Source organism: Lactuca sativa, chromosome 3 (assembly GCF_002870075.4).
Source record: "Lactuca sativa cultivar Salinas chromosome 3, Lsat_Salinas_v11, whole genome shotgun sequence".
Taxonomy (NCBI): domain Eukaryota; kingdom Viridiplantae; phylum Streptophyta; class Magnoliopsida; order Asterales; family Asteraceae; genus Lactuca; species Lactuca sativa.
This window is the reverse complement of record NC_056625.2, coordinates 152322527-152331138: the sequence shown is the minus strand read 5'-3', so window position 1 is coordinate 152331138 and position 8612 is coordinate 152322527. Positions and strand designations below refer to the sequence as shown.

The window sequence follows — 8612 nt, the reverse complement described above, 5'->3', positions numbered from 1 at the left end:
TTTCATTGCCCATATTTATAAACTTGAAACAGTTTTTTACCTTGAGAACGTGGGAGAAACCTAATTGGTAAATGGAATAGCGTGCTATCTCACAAAGATCACATGAACTCAACTTCCAGACCTGTATTCCTCCACCAAGAGTTCCTTTGTGAGATGGATTTGTAAGGGGTCATAAGTAGATGTATCCAAAAGATTGCCTTAAGATATTATTGGAATCACTTCCACAATATTTTTAACTACATCTAATTTTACTTAGAAAAACAATCCATACTCAAATTCCTCAAGATAGAAAGTACGCATATACAAACAAACATCAAGGCAAAGAGTGAGTAACTTGGAGTTGATTGTATAACAGATGCAATATTGCAATTCTAAGGCAAAGCCCAAACTAGAAATCCTTTAACAAGGAACAAAAACAACATTCTTAAGTTGCTGGTGGCTTAAGCTTATTATTAGAAACAAGAAACGACAACATGATACCTGTGGTAAAAATTCAACACCCTTGGCTTATGTATTTTCTACATAAAAGAGTACGACAGTGAAATCTACAACAATATTATATGAATCTAAAACTTCACACTACCAACACTTTGCTCCAAAATTGTGATCTAACAACATTCTAACTACAACAATACTTCATAATAACAAGACACAAAGAAACCAAAAAAGAAAGTGGTGCATATGCATTACATCAAAACAATGATACCTTTATAAAAAAAATGGCCTCATTTCCTCTTGTTTGAAAGAAATTGGTGTTTGTAATCTATGAACAAAAAACGCAAAGACCAAGGTTAGCATTTGCTATATAGAAAGCACAACTGGACATATGAATATATAATACGCAACATAAACTTCTATCTCACAAAAACTGCAGATCCCAACTCATCAATTTCATTCATCATTTTCCTGATCTTTTGATCTTCTTCATCAGCAACATCCTCAAAAACTTCTATCTTTTTCCTTCTCTGCATAAACTTCTATCTCACATTCAATGTAGTTTTACATAGAAATGTTGACCAGCATTATAATTTATATGAATGCAATTATCTTCAAACAGGGGTCCACATCCAAACTCACAACAGTAGCACGTCGAACCCTAGCCTGTGACATTATAGAAATATGATAAATTTCAGTAAAATGAGCAAATTATAACAAGCACTCCACAAATCAACATCTACTCTATAATAAGTAGAACCTAATAAAAGCTCAGGAGGCCGATACCACAAAGTAACAACTCTACTTGTTAAAGGTTGCCTTTGATTGCTGCTAAAAATAGTTGCTAGACCAAAATCCCCAATTTTTAAATTCCCATTGTTGTCAATCAAAAGATTTGAGCCCTTGATGTCTCGATGTAGGATTCCATGATTGTGGCAGTGTTCTAGCCCACAAAGTAATTGTTTCATATAACATTTTATTTGCAAGTTCAATACAATAAATCCATATTAGAAGTAGAAGTTATGTGTTATTGGAAAAAAATTCTTCTACTCAATAAACAAGATGGCTGCCTAAAAGAAAGAGATATACCTGTGATTCGGTAAACTTAATCATAGGAGATGCTGCAAGTCCAGCAAGATCATGCTCCATGTAATCAAATACAAGATACAAATTCCCAAAAACCCTAGATGTTAGTAAACCTTCAAGCTTCATCAGATTTGGATGGTCTAACCTACGAAGAACAATGATCTCTCTTGCCATAAACCTAACACTTTATGGATCCATCTTAGTGAACCTTACCTTCTTTAAAGAAACAATCTTTCCAGTTTCAATGTCTCGAGATCTGTACACACTGCTGTAAGTCCCCTGTCCAATCTGCATCCAAATGTACACAGTTTATATAAAATCTAACAGTTTCACTTTAAAATATAAGCAAAAGAAGGGCAGACCTTGTCTAATTTGTCAAATGAGTCTGCTCTTCTGAGCAACCATCCTTTAATGGCTTCCCCTGCAACAGCAGTGAGCCAAGAAGGCCAACCAGCAACTTCTTGAGCACCATCAAATCCATTGGCAACGCTAAATGTTCTACAGATTTTAGGCTGGTGTATCTCTCCGTTTCCCTTGGTTTCAGTTTTTGCAGGTTTTTGAGATAGTTGCACAAGCGGTTGCACTTGCACCACAGGTCGCTGCTCATAAACCACACTCTTTCTCTCCCCTTCATCCCATGGTGTTTGTCCTGAACTTGCTGTGTTTTCTCTGTTACCCTCTGAACTTAGCCTAGCAGTAGCTTCATTGCTGCCATTATCAACCTCCACTGCAACTTCATCCCTTCTTGAAGAACCGAGGAAATGTTTTGATGATCTCTTTGATTCCTTCTCTGAATACTCATTTGCTGATATTCCTTTCGAGCACATAAGATTTAAAAACTGCAGTAAGACATCAAATTAGGATTGTGATAGTAATAAAATAGTAATACATGTCAATGATGAAACAACTGTAAGAACTAACTTGTCCGCTAACAAAAGGCACAATAGTTGCTTCATTTAAAGTGGCAAGTAAGACCCGCCCACGTCTATTGACAGCATAAAAACCCCCAACTGATGAAGCTTCAGATGTTAGAAAAATTGGGTATGGGCTAATTCTATTTCCGTAGACTGCAGTAGCTGTTTCAAGATCATATACGAATAGAAGCCCCAGCTTGGTGATTACGTAAATCAAACCATACTTGTGAGATATCTAAAAAGTCAAAAACATGTATGTATAAAATAATATTAAATATGTAATGCAACTTGTTACATAAAGAATGAAAGATTAAGTACCTGCATAGCAACTGGAAAATCATCTGCAAAATCTGGAGGGAAGAAAAGGTCTGCTTGTTTCTTGGTAAAAACAGCCTTCCCTGCATTATGTTTGCAATAGAGAAAGAGAGGAGGAGGAAAATTAGATGCAGTACATAAAGAGACACAAAAAGGGAAGAAATAATAATAAACGGGTCATAAAAGAATGAAACCTGGCTGGGCCACAAGCTCAATGACATGCAGATTTGATGTAACCTGTCCAGCATTGGAGCTTTTGGTGGCAAAATAAATAAGAATAGAAGGATTCACATTGCCAGAGACCTGTTTGAAATGTATAAATATCCGATCAACTTTATGCAACTGTTTACAATGTGAAAAGATATAGAAAGCAACTATCTTCTATCTTTTTTCAGTTGCAGTATTAAAGTAAATATGAGTACTTTGAAAGAGGCAAATGATGTTGCATGTGCTTCAAGGGCTTGACTCCGCTGCTGGTAAACAGAAAAAAGATGCATATTTCCTTTGCCTAACTGGGGTTTCTGTCAACATCAAAAAACAGGGTTAAAATGATCCATAAAAGTAAAATGGTTAAGTGTTTGCATTTAAGTAATGAGTAACAGCTAACAACAAACCTCTGGTGAGCCAGGGGCAATTCCAATTAACACCAGCCATTTCTCAGATGGATCGCATTTGTATGTAATGTGTGTGCAGATGGTATGTTGGATTCTTGTCTTGCATCTGCATTGTTGATTCATTCTCATGAGGCGAGTCCATATCTCCAAACAGTTTGATTACAAAATTCTGATTAATGAACCAATAAAATAATTGTAAGGCTGAAAGCACTATGTTTGAATTCTTACAGAAGATGGTCAAACTTACCGGCTACAATCAAAGTCAAACAAATCCTGCCATGTTTCTTTGAGGCATTACAACGAGTTCTTGAATAAGATATTTCTTTGAGGCATTTCTACAAACAGGTTATTGGCAGCTGACAAAATGTCATTTGTATGAACATATGTCACCTCTCGCCCTCCCCAGTTCAACAGTTTGAACCTCCATATGTCACCCGACGCGTTGTCTAGAGAGAAAAGTAGCAACAAAATCGAAGAGAAAGAAAAGAATTAGACGAACTCGGTATAGAAATAAAAATCAAACCTTGAAAAGCATAAGACATGGCGACTGGAGCTCTTAATAGAGGGTGACTCGAAAAAAGGAAGCAGAGGCAGCGAGGCACGTTGCATCGGCGCTTCGAAGCAAGCAGTAGGTGGCAAGAAGTTTTGGGGGAAACGTCGACGCCAAGAAAGAAAACCCACCGAGAAGTCTCCTGCCTCTTCTTGAGGCGACGGCTTCTTTTCTTCTGATTTTCTGGCCAGGCGAAGTAATAGGGCGAAACCAAACTCGTATTAAGAGGTGAGTCGGCTATTTGAGGGAAAAGAGAGATGAGTTGACTATTTGAGGCGGGAAAGGGGAATCAGGTGGAGAATGGAGCTCTATAGGTGACTCGACAAAGGGAAGCAAAGGCACGTTGCATCGACGCTTCAAATATGTAGGCGGATGACCAGGAATTGCAAGTCTACTGTTACCTTTATCGACGGATGATCGGGAATTGCAAGTAACGATGGTCGAAGTGAGAGGGAAGAAGTAGGCGGCGTCCATAATTTGGGCAAGAGGGAAAGGAGAAAAAAAAGGAAGGCGGGGTTTTTAATTTTTTCATAATTTCATTTCCCCCTACTGTTAAAGGATGGAACGCGCGTTCCATTAAAAATTATAAAGCGACATCCTTAGACGACGCGCATTTTATTATAGGTGCCCTCCGTGTTTTTTTTTTTTTTTTTGTTTAGACACTAATTTAAGGGCACGCAATAATGCGAGTCCTCTATTGTTAAATTTTTTGAAGAGATGACACTTTTTTAATGTCACTCTCTTTTGCGTAACATAAATCAACGAGTGTCGTGGTTTGCGCGTCGTAAAAGGGTCTTTTTCTTGTAGTGCCACCAATGCACTCTTAAAGCTCAAGCTACACTCACAAATGATATTAGGGTTTTCAGGGATGTTTGAAGGTGAAGGAGGTTGTTAAAGGTGAAGTTCAAAGGAGTTAAGGATGTTTATATAGGTCTCAATTCCGGTTTTTAGGGTTTGAACATGCTGGCACGTACGCCCATCGTACTCATGGAACGCCCAGCGTACTTGTTGCTCCTCCGCGTTCCTCCTCAACAAGTATGATAAGTGTACTCTTAAGTACGCCCAACGTACTTAAGGGTCTCTTATGCCAATATCAAGATACTTCAATGGCTATAAGGTCATACCTTATTTTGGGTGTTACAACTCTCCCCCACTTGAACTAGACTTCGTCCTCGAAGTCCGCAGCTGCAAACAAATGAGAGTAATGCTCCTGCATCTCCTCATCGGGCTCCCAAGTCCATTCGGAACCCTTTCGATGCTGCCATTGCACCTTTACCAACTTAACCCTCTTGTTCTGAAGATCCTTTGTCTTCCAGTCTAATATAGCGACCAGCCTCTCCACATAACTCAAGCTCCCATCCACCTGAATATCGTCTAAGGAAATGACTGTTGACTCGTCAGCAACACACTTCCGAAGTTGAGACACATGGAAGGTGTTGTGAATCTGAATAAGCTCCTCTTTCAACTCTAAATGATATGCCACCTTCCCCACTCGGGCCGAGATGCTAAACGGGCCTATAAACCAAGGCCTCAACTTACTTCTCTTTCGAAACCTGATAATCCCATTCCAGGGCAACACCTTTAGTAGTACAAAGTCCCCCACCTGGAACTCAAGGTCTGACCGTCGCCGATCAGCATAACTCTTCTGGTGGCTCTGCGCGACTCGCAACCGGTCGCGCACTTGCTGAATTAATTTGGCAGTCTTGAGCACTACCTCAGTACTCCCCATGACCCGATGCCCAACCTCATCCCAACACATTGGGGTCCTGCACCTCCGTCTATATAACATCTTGAATGGATCCCGTTTGATACTAGCATGATAACTGTTATTGTACAAAAACCCTGTCAGTGGAAGGTACGTATCCCAACTCCCTCTAAAATCTAGTATGCATGCCTGAAGCATGTCCTCCAGCGTCTTGATCGTACTCTCACTCTGACCGTCTGTCCAAGGGTGGTACGCCTTCTGAAATGTAGCCGAGTACCTAGTTCCTCGTGGAACTTCTTCCAAAACCTAGATGTAAACCGAACATCCCTATCAAAAACCACCGACACTGGCACCCCGTGCCTAGCCACCACCTCTCAAACATAAATATCTGTCAGCTTTTCTGCGGATATACTCTCGAAAATCGTAATGAAGTGGTCACTCTTCATCAATTTGTCCACGATAATCCATACGGAATGCACGCCCCTCTCCGTCCTCGGAAGTTTTGTAATGAAGTCCATAGTGATCTCTTCCGATTTCCACATGGGAATGGGTAGCGGCTGAACCTTGCCGTGAGGCCTCTGATGTTCGGCCTTGACCTTCCTGCAGGTCAAGCACCACTCCACAAACCAGGTGATCTCCCGCTTCATGTAGGTCCACCAGTAACTCATCCTTAAGTCCCTATACATTTTTGTAGCCCCTGGGAGTATAGAGAACTTGGACTTGTGCGCCTCCTTTAATATCCTCTGACTTACTCCCCCAGTCATCGGTACCTACACTTGACCACACTACGTCAAAAGGTTGCGGCTATCCTTAACAAACAAAGGATACTGCCCCCGAATCCGCTCTAACTTCCAATTATCCTTATTCACCCCCTCAACCTGAGCCTCCCTGTTCATACCTAAGAAAGGCGAAATCACAGTCAACCTCATACAAATGTCCTTAATCAGGGACCCCATCGCCTTGCGGCTCAATGCATCGGCCACCACATTGGCCTTCCCTAGATGGTATAGGATCTCGCAATCATAATCCTTCAGCACATCCAACCATCTCCTCTGTCGTATATTGAGGTTCTGCTGATCCATCAAATGCTTTAAACTCTTGTGATCGGTTGTCACACCCCCAACCAGAACGGCAGAATCGTTTAAGGGCATATGACTTCATGTAGTATCATAACAGTTGAGTAAATAGTAAAGAAAGCAAACACAACCATCATAAATATAATTTAAAAAGTTACATTGTTGATAGTAATACATGTTTCAAAAGAAATTACATTATGATGATATATTAAGTTTGAATTTGATGCCCTAGCATCCCTTCCCCAAAGAGTTGTTGTTTACCTATATTACTGAATCCCTGAGAAATACAAGTAGTTTTGAAAAAGTGTCAACAATTAAGTTGGTGAGTTCAAAAGCGTTTTTGTATTAAAATTGTATGCCTTTCTGTATAAATAACTGTGTTTGTTTTTTTAGAAAATCCAATATTTTCCATAAATGTGTAATAGTTTTAAAAGTTCCAAAAGCCGAAATGCATAAGTATTATCCATACCTAAAATAGTGTAAGTAGATTTATATGTGGATATATAATCACTAAGGCACTTAATAGCCTTGTAAATCAAAATATTTTATTACTTCATGTGAGTTTTATAACCGTTCTAATGACACAGACTGCCTATAACAACGTTCTTCAGGCGTTGAAATGATATGACGTTTGTCACCCCAGACCTGTCGGTCTAACTGTAGCTAACAGTTTAGGTGCGGGATTGTCAATCCCGTATAGATCTATACATAAGTATCACGCTCTCCTTACAGTAGATTATGGTTTATAACACAGGACTTGAAATGTGTACTTGAAAGTACGTGAAGTTAAATGTCTCACAAAAGTTTGTATCAGATAGATTCACGTATGAAAAGTCCATTTTTCTTGTAAATGTAAGTATTTCCTTTCTATAGTGTTTATAGAGTGTTAAATATCATGAATATCTCGCAAACTATACCTATTATAGTTTTTCAAAAGTGTGTTTCATTTGAATGATAAACCTTGGTGTATTACCAACTTTGCATGTAAAGTATAACATTTGTAATAACGTTATTTTACTTATTTAACATTTATACACAAAATGTAGATAATGCATTAGAAACTGTATGTAACGATTTTCATTTTAACATAAGTTTTTCTTGCATTTCACTTGTATTTTCCCCCTAAAATATAGTAAAAACGTGAAAATATAGGTGTATGAACTCACCTGAAAAGTGTGATGATTTGAAGAAAACAAGACTTTTCTCAGGCAGGACTTCGGCCGGAAAGTGGAAAAGTTTTCAGGAGTTTTGGACCTTCATCGGAGCTTGGATACGTAACCGGGATGTCGGGATAGTCTTGAGAGGGTAGAAGTATGAGATTTAGGAGAGAATGCGGTACATTTGCAACTAAAAATCGGAACCCTCGCATCCTTTTTATAGTGCTGGAAGAGGTCTCGAACGCGGGGCGTTCCCTCGTACACAGCGTGTTCGGTCAGGCGTGACACTCCATCGGCTGTCGAGCTTCGGATGCGACCGTTATGCGACTAGGGGGCGACGTGGACCAACCGAGGCCTTGTAATGCGAACGTAGGGCGTTCCTCCATGGACCAGCCTCGCAAAGTGTGCCCAAATCTTTAAAAATTCATAACTTCCACATATGAGCTCCGTTATTGACGTTCTTTATATCCATGCGTAGGTGAGATTATACTCTATAACTTTCGTTTAGACTTCATCGGCTAATTTTGAATTTATTTTTAATGTTATATTTTTAAGACAAAACTACACAAATGGTCCATGTGGTTAGCTGAAAATTGCCACTTTGGTCCAAAAAAGTTTGGACTAGCACCAGATGTCCAAACTTTTCATTTTGTTGCGATTTAGGTCCAACTTCTATTGATCTTTTTTATAATGATGATTTTGTCTTACCTTTTTCTTTTTTAGTTTATTTATTTACTAAAAATACTTTTCCAATTAAAAA

At 39.2% G+C, this 8612-nt stretch overlaps 1 pseudogene; it reads right to left on the bottom strand.

The window, feature by feature from the left end:
- Positions 1–1109: 1109 nt before the first annotated feature.
- Positions 1110–3487, bottom strand: LOC128132844 (uncharacterized; annotated as a pseudogene).
- Between the last annotated feature and the right edge of the window lie 5125 nt (positions 3488–8612).